Here is a 17,687-nt window from a genome sequence, read left to right as displayed (position 1 = left end):
GTGCGGAAGAATAGATTCAAGGCATAATGTACAGACAATGGTATGGTAGGATGTGAATACAGTGGAGGTAAACCTAGGATTTGAGTGACGATGAGAGAGGTTTTGTCTCTAGAGGCACCATTTAATTCATGTGAGGTCACCGCATGTGTGGGGGGTGGAACAAAAGGCCTAGCTAAGGCCTATTGAGCAGGGCTGGAGGCTCTACAGTGAAATAAGACAGTAATCACTAACCAAAACAGCAATAGACAAGGCATATTGACATTAGGGAGAGGCATGTGTTGCTGAGTCATTATAGGGTCCAGTGAGTAGCTAGGTGAGCTGGAGACATGGCGATTCAGACAGCTAGCAGCCCGGGGCTAGCAAGCTAGCAGATGGGCCTACGGGGGACGTCGCAACGGAAGACCCTGTTGAAACCTCCTTGGAGGGTTACATCGGCAGACCAGTCGTGATGGATTGGCGGGGCACCATGTCGGCAGTTAAAGGGTCCAGGCCAATTGGCAAAATAGGTATTGTAGCCCAAGAATTGGCTGATGGACCTCTTCGGCTAGCCGGGAGATGGGCCTAGCTCGAGGCTAACTCCAGGCTAACTGGTGCTTGCTTTGGGACAGAGACGTTAGCCAGGAGTAGCCACTCGGATAGCAGCTAGCTAGCTGTGATGAGCCGGTGTGAAGGTTCAGAGCTTGAAGTAGGAATCTGGAGATGTGGTAGAGAAAAAGCAGTCCAATATGCTCTGGGTTGATATTGTGCTGTGCACTGGGAGGAATTGACCGGGCTGAGGCTGGCTGACTGACTACTAACTCGGTAATCACCGAGTTAACGGTGATTACCGCTAGTAATGGCTAACTGACTACTTGCTAGTAGCTAGTTAGCTGCTTAGCTTCTGATGTGGGTTCTGGCTCTAAAGTGTAAAAAATAGCAGATCCGTACCACATTGGGTGAGGCGGGTTGCAGGGGAGTATGTATACGAAATATATACAAAGAAAATGATACATGGGACGGGACGGGACAAGACAAGATTATCTCCATTTTAAAGTATTCAAAACATTTTCTTCACGTTTGGCTGGCGACATGACTCCAACTTTGTCACGAGGAGGGATCAGCCAATGAAATTGGAAGTTCCATCCAGTTGACTACATTAAAATGGTGGAAGCTGTCAATGGCGCTGCCCATGCTAATATGGGATTTTTGCCACTAGAGGCCTCTATCGTTTTCAATGTCTGTTAGCAGCCAATGGCTAGCAGTTTCTTAGTTGCGATTAAAACGGATGATTCCCATAATTACTGAATTATCATTACTGAGTCATTACTGAATTATTTAATGTAACTAATCAAACATTAAATATCATAAACAATTCATTTAGACCCGCCGTTTATTTGAAATGGGTGTTTATTTGCTGAAATGTGTGCCGTTGCCCGGCTATTAAAAGTGACAGGCGACGATTTGAGACTGCTTTTAATTGAAGTTTACTGTAATCACAAAGCTCTTTAACAAGAGACCAGGTGTAAAGATTCATGTAGTATTTGAGTGTACTGCTGTTAGTGTTGATTCCATCTCATGGACAGGGACCTGGTTCCATAGTACTTCACACATCCAACAATTGACAGGTGCAGGGTACAAAACATGGCCTATCAAAGAAATACATATACATGCTTATTGTTGTATACTGTTGTATGTTTTATTTGCTGTATTCCAGGGAGACTGTTCTCCCACTCTTTTACAGCGCTGGTTCTCGTCTTCACCCTCTGTTGTTGTTCTCCCTCTCTGGTTTGTTGTTCCTAGAGGGCATGCTGTGTGTGTGTGTGTGTGTGCGTGCGTGCGTGTGCGTGCGTATTTTTGTGAGTGTGACGATGAGTATCGCATCCTCCTCTCAGTTCCTTGGAGCCTGTATGTGTTGGAGCGTGTTGTTTGTCTAGTTGTGGAGACCACCCTGCCCCCTCACCTGTTTTCATTGGTGTTGGTGCTAAATGCCATTAGCAGCCATGAGCATTACTGAGGACCAAATACCACAGCTACCTGCAATCTCAGCGGAATTCATCACATGCACGCACAGACACACCAACAAGATCTTGTAGTTTCATAGTGCTTCGGCTCCGAGCATAACGAGTTTGCGCCCAGTGCTGGGCAATCTTTTTGTTGTTGTTGTTTTATTTGCTAAGGAAGGCGTATATTGACATTCTCAGGAGCTTTTCAAATGGAAGTCTATTTCTAGTGATCTCTCTGTGTGTGTCCTGCAGTGTGTGTATGGTTCAATGTCCTGCAATGTGTGTATGGTTCAGTGTCCTGCAGTGTGTCCTACAGCCTTCCCTGTAGCTCAGTTGGTAGAGCATGGTGTTTGTAACACCAGGGTTGTGGGTTCGATTCCCACGGGGGGCCAGCACAGAAAAAAAAAAATGTATGAAATTGTATGAAATGTATGCTTTCACTACTGTAAGTCGCTCTGGATATGTGTGTATGGTTCAGTGTCCTGCAGTGTGTGTATGGTTCAGTGTGTGTGTGTGTGTGTGTGTGGTTCAGGGCAGGCTGCTGCAGGATATGTGATCATGGGGGCCATATAAAGATTTAAACCCTCTACATTAGTCATGTACTGGTAATAATCCAGACTTATAGGCCTTTGCTCTGTTTGTTGTGTGTGGTGCTATACACTCAGGGTCCCTAGAGAAACCAGGCCCCAATCAGCAGAACATGAGCCTTAATAATGTTTCTATCTCATCTCCTATCTCAGTCCATTTCACTTTGTTTCCATGTTGGCCTGACCAAGGTTGTGTCCACCTGTTCCCTGTGTGTAACTGATGGCTGACCTAGTCTCCTGTTCAAACAGCTCTAGGTATTTCAGGGTTACTGCCTCTGGGCAATGTGTAGTGATTTGTTTCCACCAGACAATATTATCCCATAATATTACATTTGTATGCATTCCTCTAATGCCGTCTTTAAGCCTCCCTCTCTCCATCCCTCTCTCCGTCTTTTCATCATTATCAGTCTATGGATGGGGTAAGCCTGCTTGCTTATCAGTGTACTAAAGGGCATACACACACACACACAATGACACAGCTGTGTGTTGTTGCTGAGCTGTGCTCCTCTCTCTACATCAGTGGACAAGGCTGAGCATGGTGCCTTGCCTTTTGCAAACATCAACTGTGGTAAGGGCCTTGAACAGATGTGGACTTTGAGGACTTTCACCATTTTGAAGTAGTCAACTGAGTGGGACTTCCTATGGGTTAAGGAAGGGTCACATAATTCCATTCAGGTCACGTGAGCAATAATAATGTCACATGAGCAAACATTCCATTTACATTTGAGTCATTTAGCAGACACTCTTATCCAGAGCGACTAGGATAAAGTGCCTTGCTCAAGTGCACATCAACCTAGTCGGCTTGGGGATTTGATCCAGTGAGCGACCTTTCGTTCACTGGCCCAATGCTCTTAACCGCTAGGCTACCTGCCGCCCAATTCCATATCTGCAGGTGGCAATAAATCACCAACCTTGGCTTTATACCTGTTCAAACAACACCCTCCAGGTGGCAGTATACACCCTTTCAGTTTGTTTACCAACTCATAGAAGTAGTAGAAGAAGAAAAATATACTACTTCAAAATGGAGATGACCTCAATGGTGCTGCCCATGCTCTCACAGACACCATAATGGGAACGATAGCCATGGCCCGCTAGCTGTCTAGAGCATATTGGACTGTTAGCTGTATAGATCCATCGTTCAATTTCTTGGTCCACTATACCTATTGTGCCAATTGGACCTGGACCCCTCTGCTACTCGGAACCCTACTAATCCACCATGACTGGTCTATCGACGTCACTGCACACAGAGGCTAAATCACACTTTCCTCCGGTCGAGACGTCCCTCTAAGGCCCTCTGCTAGCTTGCTAGCTGTCTGAATCGCCGTGTCCCCAGCCAGCCCGACCACTCATTGGACCCCTATTGATCACCCGGCTACGCATGCCTCTCCCTAATATCAATATGCCTTGTCCATTACTGTCCTGGTTAGTGATTACTGTCTTATTTCACTGTAGAACCTCTAGCCCTGCTCAATATGCCTTAACCCACCATTTAGTTCCACCTCCCACATATGCGGTGACATCACCTGGTTTAAACGTCTCTAGAGACAATATCTCTTATCATTACTCAATGCCTAGGTTTACCTCCAATGTACTCACATCCTACCATACCTTTGTCTGTACATTATGCCTTGAATCTATTCTATCGTGCCCAGAAATCTGCTCCTTTTACTCTCTGTTCTGAACATAATAGACAACCAGTTCTGATAGCCTTTAGCCGTACCCTTATCCTACTCCTCTGGTGGTGTAGAGGTTAATCCAGGACCTGCAGTGCCTAGCTCCACTCCTACTCCCCAGGTGCTCTCATTTGTTGACTTCTGTAACAGTAAAAGCCTTGGTTTCATGCATGTTAAAATTAGAAGCCTCCTCCCTAAGTTTGTTTTGTTCACCCGTTTAGCACACAATGCCAACCTGGATGTCCTAGCTGTGTCTGAATCCTGGCTTAGGAAGACCACCAAAAACCCTGAAATTTCCATCCTAACTATAACATTTTCCAACAAGATAGAACTTCCAAAGGGGGCGGGGTTGCAATCTACTGCAGAGATAGCCTGCAAAGTTCTGTCTTACTATCCAGGTCTGTACCCAAACAATTCGAGCTTCTACTTTTAAAAATCCACCTTTCCAGAAACAAGTCTCTCACCGTTGCCACTTGCTATAGACCATCCTCTGCCCCCAGCTGTGCCCTGGACACCATATGTGAATTGATTGCCCCCCATCTAGCTTCAGAGCTCGTGCTGCTTGGTGACCTAAATTGTGACATGCTTAATACCCCGGCCATCCTACAATCTAAGCTTGATGCCCTCAATCTCACACAAATTGTCAATGAACCCACCAGGTACAACCCTAAATCCGTAAACACGGGCACCCTCATAGACATCATCCTAACCAACTTGCCCTCCAAATACACCTCTGCTGTTTTTAACCAAGATCTCAGCGATCACTGCCTTATTGCCTGCATCCGTAATGGGTCTGCGGTCAAACGACCACTCCTCATCACTGTCAAACGCTCCCTAAAGCACTTCAGCGAGCAGGCTTTTCTAATCGACCTGGCCTGGGTATCCTGGAAGGATATTGACCTCATCCCGTCAGTAGAGGATCCCTGGTTATTCTTTAAAAGTGCCTTCCTCACCATCTTAAATAAGCATGCCCCATCCCAAAAAAATTGAACCAGGAACAGATATAGCCCTTGGTTCTCTCCAGACCTGACTGCCCTTGATCAGCACAAAAACATCCTGTGGCGTTTTGCATTAGCATCGAATAGCCCCCGTGATATGAAACTTCTCAGGGAAGTTAGGAACTGTAATGGCGGTCGTAGAGAGGGGACCAAAGCACAGCGTGTTGAGTGCTCATGATGAAATGTATTTTAACTCAAAAACACTAAAGACAAAATAAAAAAAGAGAAAAACGAAAGCGCACAGTTCTGTCAGGTACATAGACTAAACAGAATACAACTACCCACAAACACAGGTGGAAAAAAACCCTACTTAAGTTTGATCTCCAATTAGAGACAACGAGGACCAGCTGCCTCTAATTGGAGATCATCCCAAAAAAACAACATAGAAATAGAAAACTAGAACTTAAACATAGAAATACAAAACATAGAAAAACACAAAACACACCCTGACCTACTCTACCATAGAAAATAACATCTTACTATGGTCAGGACGTGACAGGAACAAATATATACAGGCAGTTAGGAAAGCTAAGGCCAGCTTTTTCAAGCAGAAATTTGCATCCTGTAGCAGAAACTCCAAAAAGTTCTGGGACACTGTAAAGTCCATGGAGAATAAGAGCACCTCCTCCCAGCTGCCCACTGCACTGAGGCTATAATTGAGAATTTCAATAAGCATTTTTCTACGGCTGACCATGCTTTCCACCTGGCTACCCCTACCCCGATCAACAGCCCTCCACCCCCCCACAGCAACTCGCCCAAGCCTCCCCCATTTCTCCTTCACCCAAATCCAGATAGCTGATGTTCTGAAAGAGCTGCAAAATCTGTACCCCTACAAATCAGCCGGGCTAGACAATCTGGACCCTCTCTTTCTAAAATGATCTGCCGAAATTGTTGCAAGCCCTATTACTAGCCTATTCAACCTCTCTTTCGTATCGTCTGAGATTCCCATAGATTGGAAAGCTGCCGTGGTCATCCCCGTCTTCAAAGGGGGAGACACTCTAGACCCAAACTGCTAGAGACCTATATCAATCCTACCCTGCCTTTCTAAGGTCTTTGAAAGCCAAGTTAACAAACAGATTACTGAGCATTTCGAATCCCACCGTACCTTCTCCGCTATGCAATCTGGTTTCAGACCTGGTCATGGGTGCACCTCAGCCACACTCAAGGTCCTAAACGATTTCGTAACCGCCATCGATAAGAAACAATACTGTGCTGTCGTTTTCATTGACCTGGCCAAAGCTTTCGACTCTGTCAATCACCACATCCTCATCGGCAGACTCAATAGCCTTGGTTTCTCTAATGATTGCATCGCCTGGTTCACCAATTACTTCTCTGATAGAGTTTATTGTTGCAAATCGGAGGGCCTGTTGTCCGGACCTCTGGCAGTCTCTATGGGGGTGCCACAGGGTTCAAGTCTCGGGCCGACTCTCTTCTCTGTATATATCAATGATGTCTCTCTTGCTGCAGGTGATTCTTTGATCCACCTCTACGCAGACAACACCATTCTGTATACCTCTGGCCCTTCTTTGGACACTGTGTTAACTAACCTCCAGACGAGCTTCAATGCCATATAACTCTCCTTCCGTGGCCTCCAACTGCTCTTAAATGCAAGTAAAACTAAATGCATGCTCTTCAACCGATCACTGCCCGCACCCGCCCGCCCGTCCAGTATCACTACTCTTGACGGTTCTGACTTAGAATATGTGGACAATTACAAATACCTAGGTGTCTGGTTAGACTGTAAACTCTCCTTCCAGACTCACATTAAGCATCTCCAATCCAAAATTAAATCTAGAATCGGCTTCCTATTTCGCAACAAAGCATCCTTCACTCATGCTGCCAAACATACCCTCGTAAAATTGACCCTCCTACCGATCCTCGACTTTGACGATGTCATTTACAAAATAGCCTCCAACACTATACTTAATAAATTGGATGCAGTCTATCACAGTGCCATCTGTTTTGTCACCAAAGCCCCATATACTCCCTACCACTGTGACCTGTATGCTCTCGTTGGCTGGCCCTCACTTCATACTCGTCACCAAACCCACTGGCTCCAGGTCATCTAAAAGTCTCTGCTAGGTAAAGCCCTGCCTTATCTTAGCTCGCTGGTCACCATAGCAGCACCTACCTGTAGCACGCGCTCCAGCAGGTATATCTCACTGGTCACCCCCAAAGCCAATTCTTCCTTTGGCCGCCTCTCCTTCCAGTTCTCTGCTGCCAATGACTGGAACGAACTGCAAAAATCACTAAAGCTGGAGACTCTTATCTCCCTCACAATCTTTAAGCACTAGCTGTCAGAGCAGCTCACAGTTCACTGCACCTGTACATAGCCCATCTGTAAATAGCCCATCCAACTACCTCATCCCCATACTGTATTTATTTGTTTATCTTGCTCCTTTGCACCCCAGTATCTCTACTTGCACATTCATCTTCTGCACATTCTACCATCCCAGTGTTTAATTGCTATATTGTAATTACTTCGCCACCATGGCCTATTTATTGCCTTACCTCCCTTATCCTACCGTATTTACACATGCTGTATATAGACTTTTGCTACAGTAGTATTGATTGTATGTTTGTTTATTCCATGTGTAACTCTATGTTGTTGTATGTGTCGAACTGCTTTGCTTTATCTTGGCCAGGTCGCAGTTGCAAATGAGAACTTATTCTCAACTAGCCTACCTGGTAAATAAAGGTGAAATTTAGAAAAACTAAAAAAATATATAGACGCCTACTAGTATATATAGACGCCTACTAGTATATATAGACACCTACTAGTATATATAGACGCCTACTAGTATATATAGACGCCTACTTGTATATATAGATGCCTTCATGCAGTATGTTACCATGTCTGTCTTCTGTCAGTGTTTTATTTGATGGGTTTATAGTGCAGAGTAATTATTTTTTTTACAAAGCATTAGCATTGACTTGGCAGTAAATAAGTGTTTGACAATGACCCTATGTCCAATTGTGGGAGCATACAATAATTAGCGCCACACACACACTGTCCATTAGTTGCTGTGCAGGCCATGTTGATGGTGTACTCTCCAGTTTAACAGCAGCCCACTCTCATTCATTGTCAGCTGTACAGTTATAAGGGAGATAATGATCAAATTTTCTCCAGCCGTTGTATGAAATGGACAGTTTCTGTGGATTCATGTCAAAATCTCAGAGGTAATACTGAAGCATATGCTCCCTCTCTCTTTTTTTGCCTGTCTCTCTATTTCTCTCTCCCTTTCCTGCTCCCTCTCTCTTCTGCTCCCTCTCTCTCTTTCTGCTTGTCTCACTCTCTTTCTTGCTTTCTCTCTCTTTCTGCCTGTCTCTCTTTCTCTTCTGCTCCCTCTCTCTTCTGCTCCATCTCTTCTGCTCCGTCTCTCTCTCTCTTCTGCTCCCTCTCTCTTCTGCTCCCTCTCTCTGCCTCTCTCTTCTGCTCCCTCTCTTCTGCTCCCTCTCTTTCTCTCTTCTGCTCGCTCTCTCTCTCTTCTGCTCCCTCTCTCTTCTGCTCCATCTCTCTCTCTCTTCTGCTCCCTCTCTCCCTCTCTCATCTGCTCCCTCTCTCTCTCTCTTCTGCTCCCTCTCTCTTCTGCTCCCTCTCTCTTCTGCTCCCTCTCTCTCTCTCTCTTCTGCTCCATCTCTCTCTCTTCAGCTCCCTCGGTCTCTTCTGCTCTCTCTCTCTCCTGCTCCCTCTCTCTCTCCTGTTCTCTCTCTCTCTCTCTGCCTCTCTCTTTTTACCTCTCTCTCTCTCTCTCTCTCTCTCTAACTCCTGTTCCCTCTCTCTCTTTCACCACTTGAAGCTGGGATTTCTCTCCTAGCATTTCATTCGCTCTTCCGATTGTCCATCAACTCCTGTCTGAACCCGATGTCTGCTATCCATCCTTGCATCGTAGCGCAGCAAGGGGAAAGGGTTTCTTAGCTGTAGCACATTCACAGATCGATTTGTAGCCAGTAATCTAAAACCATTTATAGATTTTATTAATATGAGATGAAAGGCGAGTTCCTAACGAGTTCAGGAAGCCAAGCTAGAGCTCCGTGTGACGTTCAGTCCTCTTGACTTTTTTCACATTGATGAGGAAAGAAAACTATTTATTACATTTTAGAATAAGGCTGTAAATTAACAAAAATGTTGGTCCATTATCATTTCTACATACTTTATCTGGTTTTAGTTGTCTAGCTTTTATTTTGGTGATTGTTAGTTCTCAAAGACTATGGTCTTATAGAACTGGTCGGTCCCTGGATGGGAGACCAGATGCTGCTGGAAGTGGTGTTGGAGGGCCAGTAGGAGGCAGTCTTTCTTCTGGTCAAAAAACAAAGATCTCAATGCCCCAGGGCAGTGATTGGGGACATTGCCCTGTGCAGATACCGACTTTCGGATGGGACATTAAAAACGGATGTCCTGACTATCTGTGGTCAGTAAAGATCGCATGGGACTTATTGTAATAGTTGGGGTGTTAACCCCGGTGTCCTGGCTAAATTCCCAATCTGGGGAGGGACATAATTATTAATACATTTTTAAACACTCCAAAAAGCCTACCTGACTGCTCTTAGCCATCCCCGTGGTCCTAAAGCACACCGTTGCCTCATTTTGTATCACATTCCAATGATAAAACTTGTGGGGACAAATATGACATTTCAGAAATTTGGGGGGGCATGTCCCCAGTGAAAGTTGCGCCCCTGCCTGTAGCTATTCCCCAGGTCCTTGCTGTAAATGAGAATATGTTCTCATTCAACTTACCTGGTAAAATAAGGGTTAAATGAATTCAATAAATAAATGTACAGTACAATATGATTGTAGCTGCACTCAGGGGAATATTGGGGGATACAGACACAGTGGGGAATATTGGGGGATACAGACACAGTGGGGAATATTGGGGGGTACAGACACACTGGGAAATATTGGGGGATACAGACACACTGGGAAATATTGGGGGATACAGACACACTGGGAAATATTGGGGGTACAGACACACTGGGAAATATTGGGTGATACAGACACGCTGGGAAATATTGGGGGATACAGACACACTGGGAAATATTGGGGGGTACAGACACACTGGGAAATATTGGGGGATACAGACACACTGGGAAATATTGGGGGATACAGACACACTGGGAAATATTGGGGGGGTACAGACACACTGGCGAATATTGGGGGATACAGACACACTGGGGAATAGCCGGTGTGTTGGTATCTGTACTGATGGTGCAAAAGCCATGAATGGGAGACATAGTTGAGTGGTAACGCGTGTGCAAGCAGTTGCTCCCGACGCCACTTGGGTACACTGCAGCATCCACCGAGAGGCTCTTGCTGCCAAGGGAATACCTGACAGCTTGAAAGACGGTTTGGACACTACAGTGAAAATAGTAAACTTTGTTAAAGCAAGGCCCCTGAACTATTTTCTGCATTATGCAATGATATGGGCAGCGACCATGTAACACTTTTACAACATACAGAAGTGCGCTGGTTATCAAGGGGTAAAGTATTGACACGTTTTTAAAAAATTGAGACACGAGCTTAAAGATTTCTTTACTGACCATAATTTTCACTTGTCTGACCGCTTGTGTGATGACGAGTTTCTCACACGACTGGCCTATCTGGGTGATGTTTTTTCTCGACTGAATGATTTGAATCTAGGATTAATTTTCAATGAACAAATAAGGTTTTATAAGTAAGATGGTTAAATAAAGAGCAAAATGATTGATTATTATTATATTATTATTTGTGCCCTGGTCCTATAAGAGCTCTTTGTCACATCCCACGAGCCGGGTTGTGACAAAAACTCACATCCTTCTTATGTATAATAAATTTATCGTACAGTGTGTGTGTGGCAGGCTTACAATGATGGCAAAAAACAACATTTGAGAGTGCGCTGACCGTTGTGCTAGAGGGGGTATGCAGCTGGAGGTTGAATGTTTGAAGGGGTACAGGACTATAAAAAAGTTTGGAAACCACTGGTCTAGCCTAACCGTAAGCAATGATGTGAATGAAAACAGTCTTCTGGTAGTTGGAAATGCTTTCCCAAAAACCTCATTTAATCTAACTACAGAATGAACATGATTATTTTCATCAATCCAGTGGGTAGTTGTTCCGCAATCTCTACTATCACATGTGCTACAAAAACACTGCTAAACAACAGCATCTTGCTAGGTGTACACTTGAATGAAAGGGTAACTATACACAAAAATCTACATTTCTCACATTTTTCCCAGACCTCAAAAGTGGTCTTCTTATATGGTTTAAGCATTGTTGTGGACTTGGAACATCCAATGTTGTCAGTTTTCTATTACAAAAGTGTGATTTTGAGAGCAAAAACCTGGAAAAACAAAACCTTTCATTTATTTTTCATGATAATGTGGGCTATGTACTGCATTTTTCAGTTTTGAGGCAATTCATACCGTATCCTGCAGTAAAACTGTAAATAAGACTCTAATCTCAAGAGGACACAGGTTACATGTAAAAAAAAAAACATTTTATGTTCTCTTACTTAGAAAATAGTCCTGATCATATAGGCCTAGACCTAGACAAAACCCAAAACAACTATGCATACACTGAATTCATACACTGAATGCATACACATTTTCAGTAATTTAAATTTTAAAGCCATATCTTTCTACAATGTACCAAAATATTTCCAATACCTACAGTATCTACCCCAGCTATGAATTACGGCAAGGTGAGAGGCTACCCCTCTACCTCAGCTCTCTTTCCATATAAATACAAACTGTACCTGTCCTGCTCAGGTCCTCACCTGTCACTCCCTCTATTTCCTCCTGCATCATTTCTAAGCATGAGCTCCGGTCTGACTAACCAATGGAACAGGCCTATCTTTCCCTGTCCCTGACTCTGTCAAACACCTGCACAACTCGGATTCTCTGCTGCTCATACAGGCCATCTGGATAAGTGTGTGTGTGTGCCTGTGTGTGTGTTTGTTAATATAAGTCTTGAAAGCATCTTGCCCTCTCCTAAGTCCTGAGGTTGTCACCTGCCCCGCGGCCCACCTCCACCTCTAATCATTAGGCCCTGCCATGCCGCGACCACATGCCCAGAGGGGGTGAGAGCAGAGGGGGCTGCTGGCTTCAGGCAAGCCCCAGGCTTTTCCGACTTATGTCGACACTGATGAGGCTGAGGGGAAGCGGTGTGGATTTGAGCTGTATAGGAAAGGAAGGGATATGAGAGGGTGAAATAATGTATCACTGTCTCTATGGGTGGTTGAACACACTTGTTTCACTAACTCACTCACTCACTCGCTCACTCACTCACTCACTCACTCAGAGCGTATGCCTTTGTCTCTCCTTCATAACAGAGTGTACTGTCAGACGATAAGATCTATCTACCACGGCAGGTTCTATAGAATCCATGTGTAAATAGATATAATCTCTCAGTAAATGTACCCTGTCTCAGAGGACATTTTCTCCTAAGTCAAGACATGCTCAGTCCTCCCAGCTTTATGGTAATATCTAATATTAGCATATATATAGTGCTGCACTGTAACACACTATTTATTCAACTGAGTTTTTAATCTCCTTGAATTGAATTTAAGGGTGCAATTTTAAGAGTGAAGTGGCGAGGAAGTGATGGTAGCTATTTAAAATCCACGATCAGATCATTTTTTCATAGAAGCAGCTGCTGTTAAGTCTTGGTTCAGTCAACTGTCATGAGAGAAACTTTTGTATTTGGCAAGTTTCACAATGTGTGTTAGAAACATAAAAGTTAGATGTTTCAACTGACTGTGTTGTCTTTGAGGTAGAGGATGAAAGGGAGTACACACACAGCAAGACGTCATGTGCTTTTAGTGGACCGTGGCGCCATTTTCATTGGTTTACTCCTCTTAACTGTGATGTACAGCGTCTTAGCAGTGTCCGGGGTTGGCCAGACTTGTAATAGTCCCATGATTAACATTAAAGACCTGCCTTTCTAATCAACACAAACACGATCAATATCCTCTCAAAGAAATACAAGGTTGGAGAAACCGGAGGCTTGAGAAATGTCGCTGCCTACAGAAAAGTCAACTTGATTTCCTGTTGATTATTAAAGAGCTCTGTGCTCTAGTCAGATCTTTGTCTATGAACACTGATCATGTCAACAAAGAATGGAGGTGGTTCTCTCTAAAGGCTTGTACAGTACAAGCACGAACTCACCTGCTATTCATTACATTTTACATTTGAGTAATTTAGCAGATGCTCTTATCCAGAGCGACTTACAGTTAGTGCATTTATCTAGGTGGGACAACCACATCACAGTCATAGTAAGTATATTTTTCCTCAATAAAGCTAAGAGGGGGGGGGGTATTATTTAAGATACTATTTGAAGAGGTAGGGTTTCAGTTGTTTACAGAAGATGTGTCACGTTCTGACCTGTAAAGGTGTTATTTGTTAGTGTTTAGTTTGGTCAGGACGTGGCAGGGGGTATTTGTTTTATGTGGTTCAGGGTGGTTGTGTAAATGTGTCCATGTAGAGAGGGGTATTTGATTTATTAGTCCAGGGTTTTGGTTATTGTTCTATGTTAGTTTATTTCTATGTTCTGTCTAGTCATTTGTATTTCTATGTTTAGTTAATTGGTGGTGGGGCCTTCAGTTGGAGGCAGCTGTCTATCGTTGCCTCTGATTGAAGGTCCTATAATTAGGGGTGTGTTTGAATTGTGGTTTGTGGGTAGTTGTATTCTGTTTTGTGCTTGTCACGTGACAGAACTGTTAGTGTCGTTTCTGTAATTTTATACGTGTTTATTTTGTTTCTCCTTCTTATATATTAAAAAGAGAAGATGAGTATACACTTCCCTGTTGCGTCTTGGTCCTCCACACACGACAATCGTTACAAGATGGGCAGCGATCAAGAAGATGGTTCTGAGAGAGATAGCGACAGTTGGTCAGAGACAACACGCTCAAGTGTTTTTGGAAAGAAAAGAAGGGATATTGGTCTGTATTTATTGACGTCAGAGGAGTCGGTTGGTTTCTTGAGGAAGGGAGTGACTCGGGAGATTTTGGTCAGGGATGAGGGAAGTGAGGAATGGGAGATGGTCTCCAGAGATGGTCTGGAGGATGGAGGAGGGGATGGGCAGAGGGGATGGGCAGAGGGATAGGGGATGGGCAGAGGTATAGGAGGAGTAAATGCTCTAAAGGCTATGGAGGTTTAGCAAGGACTATACACTACTTTGACATGGATAAATATACCACAAATAGACATTACCCAAAGGGAGATCTAGGATCAGCTTATCCTCTTTAACTCAACTCTCTGCCTTAACATTCGGTATGTTGGTTTGCATAGGGAAAATAGCTTTGAGTGTCACTCTGAAATGCATTTTATCACTGCATGAATAATGTCTATTGGGACCAATCGCTCCATGGTCCATATACCACCAATTTATAGCAGCTACATGCTGATGCACACCATAGCCTTTGTGCCAGAACTCTTACCAGACAATCAGCTGCATCCCAGTATACTACAACGGTGAGGTGAGGGCTGATTGTGCCATACTGATGCAGTGGATGATGAGATGTCATGGAGGTCTATGGAGGTCTATGGAGGGGACAGGGAACAGGGAGTGATGAGGTGAATAGAACTCCAGTACACCATTGATTGTGCATCTCTACAGACAGTGTGGTGTAATGATAGCCTCTACTTTGTGATGAGAAGGGCAGAAATGGCTGGTTTTACTCCGAAGTAGCGGAGTTTGATATCCCTCTGTTTGACACTTTACAAATCACTATGGATCCTCAGGGAATAGGCCTACAAGAATCTACTCCTATTCATCTCTAAGCTGTGATAAACTGTAGTGTGTTTGACTGCTGTGACTCTAACAAGCACACTTACAGTAGACGCGCGCACAATCTCCTAGGGAACTAAGGGCTGAGGGCATGGTGTAAATGACAGGCACTTTTCACTTTGAATCATAAGATCAATCACCGTAGCAACGATCGTCCATGCAGATTCTACCCAACACTGGTATCATCAGGGTTGATGACACTGGTAGATTGGAGATGTTTGTGTGGATGGGCTATTGTCAGATTTCCCTCAGTGTGTCTTTGGTTCGAGCTGCAGGGTTAAACACTATCTTTATATCCAGAGTCGATGGTCCAAAGTGGACGGTAGTTGATATCTAGTGTGTAACAGAGAGAGATGGGGATACTATCTTAGGGATTTTTAAGTTTGGAAATTGACTAGGGGTGAAGTGGAGATACTGATCTTGGGCTGAATTTTAACTTTTCTGTAAAAAAATGCACCAAGCTCCCAACCCTGGCTTAGTTGTTGATAGATGGTAGAATCCTCTCAATTTGTATTTTATATGATGAATTGGAAATGTAAATAACTTCCACTTTGCTTTATTTCAAATAGGGCCCTATCTTATTTTTTTCTTTTGAAGAACTGTAATTCCATTTGTAGTTACTCAGGTGTCACTAAAACAAAAGTCCTTTATGGGTTCATTGGGTTGCTGTTAAAGAATTACCAGTAGCACTAATCAAACTGTGAGGGTGTCAAAGTGCTCAGAGCAAAGTAAGCTGAGCTCCGTTGGCTCACCAGTGAGCTGTGTTTGTTCCTGATGTGTGAGTGTGACCTTTCTGTCACACAGGGCCTGGGGTGCCCCTGGTCTGTTTACAACAACATGAAACAACATGACAGCAGCCTCCCTGCTCCACCAGCTCTGCTCTGCTCTACACTACTGCCTTTAACTGTTACCTTAGTGTTACACATGGTGAGGGACAAGAGAAACACTCACAGACAGAAAACAGAGGAGGAGGAGAGGAAGAAAGAAACACTCACAGACAGAAAACAGAGGAGGAGGAGAGGAAGAAAGAAACACTCACAGACAGAAAACAGAGGAGGAGGAGAGGAAGAAAGAAACACTCACAGACAGAAAACAGAGGAGGAGGAGAGGAAGAAAGAAACAGACAAAACAGAGGAGGAGAGAAAGAAAGGAACACTCAACAGACAGAAAACAGAGGAGAGAAAGAAAGGAACACTCACAGACAGAAAACAGAGGAGGAGAGAAAGAAAGGAACACTCATGGAGAGGAAAAAAAAGAGAGAAACGCAGGCCCAATGTTTACACAAACAATGCCCAGCACACAGTGGGGCATCGTGGGTAGTCAAGTGGTCAGAGGAATGGTTGTGTCATCACGGACAGCTACCCACGTTGATAGGACATGCACGCACACACACGTCAGCAGGGCAAGGTTCTCTCGCTGGGTAGACGAGGGGGTGCTAGGTGGCCAGTCAGTGCACCCACACAGGTTACGGGTAGTCTCTCTCCCACATACACACACACACACACACACACACACACACACACACACACACACACACACACACACACACACACACACACACACTTCCGCCTCCCTGAGAGGGGTTAGTGGAGCTCAAGAGGCAGTTGAAGTTAGAAAGATGAAATGTAAACAAAGAGTTCTACCAGTGTTGTAAAGTTCAGTGTTGGGAGGAGGTGTGTGTGTGTGATGGGGGCAATACTGTAGACAGGCCAATGTCAGAAAACAACTGATTAAACGTACCAGGAGCTGTGCATGCTAGCTTAACTATATTCAAATTAGAGGTCATCACGGATCGACCTGTACCTAAATACCCGAGACCCGATCCAGAATTCAAAATAATGTCACAGGTCTGGGTTGGATCTGAAGTGATTGTCACAGGTCTCGGGTATGTTTAATTTGAACTGATATGTCCAGAAGGGACCGTACAGATCCGAACGCCACTGTTGCAGTAGAGAGAGGGAGTGAGAAATGTGATAATTTATGCTGCTGCTCTTGCTTTTCACGAGAGTGGAGCATGGCGCGTGTAGCTTGTTGTTGGCCAATCAAAAGTCATCAAAGTGACAATAGGCTACAGTCGTAAAGCCTAACTCCATTTGTGGCAGAAGTTAAGAGCTATTTAATCAATGGAAGATGGAATTAAACTTATGGAATTACAAATTAATCTCTATGGGCTAGGTGGGACGCTTGCGACCCATCTACTCAACAGCCAGTGTAATCCCGTGGCGCGTTATTCAAAAACCTCAAAAATGCAAAAACTTCAATTTTTCAAACATATGACTATTTTACACCATTTTAAAGACAAGACTCTCGTTAATCTAACCACACTGTCCGATTTCAAAAAGGCTTTACAACGAAACCAAAACATTAGATTATGTCAGCAGAGTACCCAGCCAGAAATAATCAGACACCCATTTTTCAAGCTAGCATATAATGTCACATAAACCCAAACCACAGCTAATCCAGCACTAACCTTTGATGATCTTCATCAGATGACAACCCTAGGACATTATGTTATACAATACATGCATGTTTTGTTCAATCAAGTTCATATTTATATCAAAAAACAGCTTTTTACATTAGCATGTGACTAGCATGTGACTAGCATTCCCACCGAACACTGCCGGTGAATTTACTAAATTACTCACGATAAACGTTCACAAAAAGCATAACAATTATTTTAAGAA

General features: G+C 44.0%; 1 non-coding gene and 1 pseudogene across 1 annotated transcript; both read left to right on the top strand.

Moving 5' to 3' along the window:
- Positions 1-17,687, top strand: part of LOC123729168 (F-box/LRR-repeat protein 17-like) — a 761,340-nt pseudogene that overhangs the window by 236,267 nt on the left and 507,386 nt on the right.
- trnat-ugu (transfer RNA threonine (anticodon UGU)) lies at positions 2,298-2,373 on the top strand. Its single transcript has one exon. It is a non-coding gene; the product is annotated as a tRNA-Thr (tRNA).

The sequence above is a fragment of the Salmo salar genome, chromosome ssa20, assembly GCF_905237065.1.
Source record: "Salmo salar chromosome ssa20, Ssal_v3.1, whole genome shotgun sequence".
Classification (NCBI taxonomy): domain Eukaryota; kingdom Metazoa; phylum Chordata; class Actinopteri; order Salmoniformes; family Salmonidae; genus Salmo; species Salmo salar.
The sequence above is the reverse complement of the archived record's forward strand: the minus strand, read 5'-3'. Positions and strand labels throughout refer to the sequence as shown.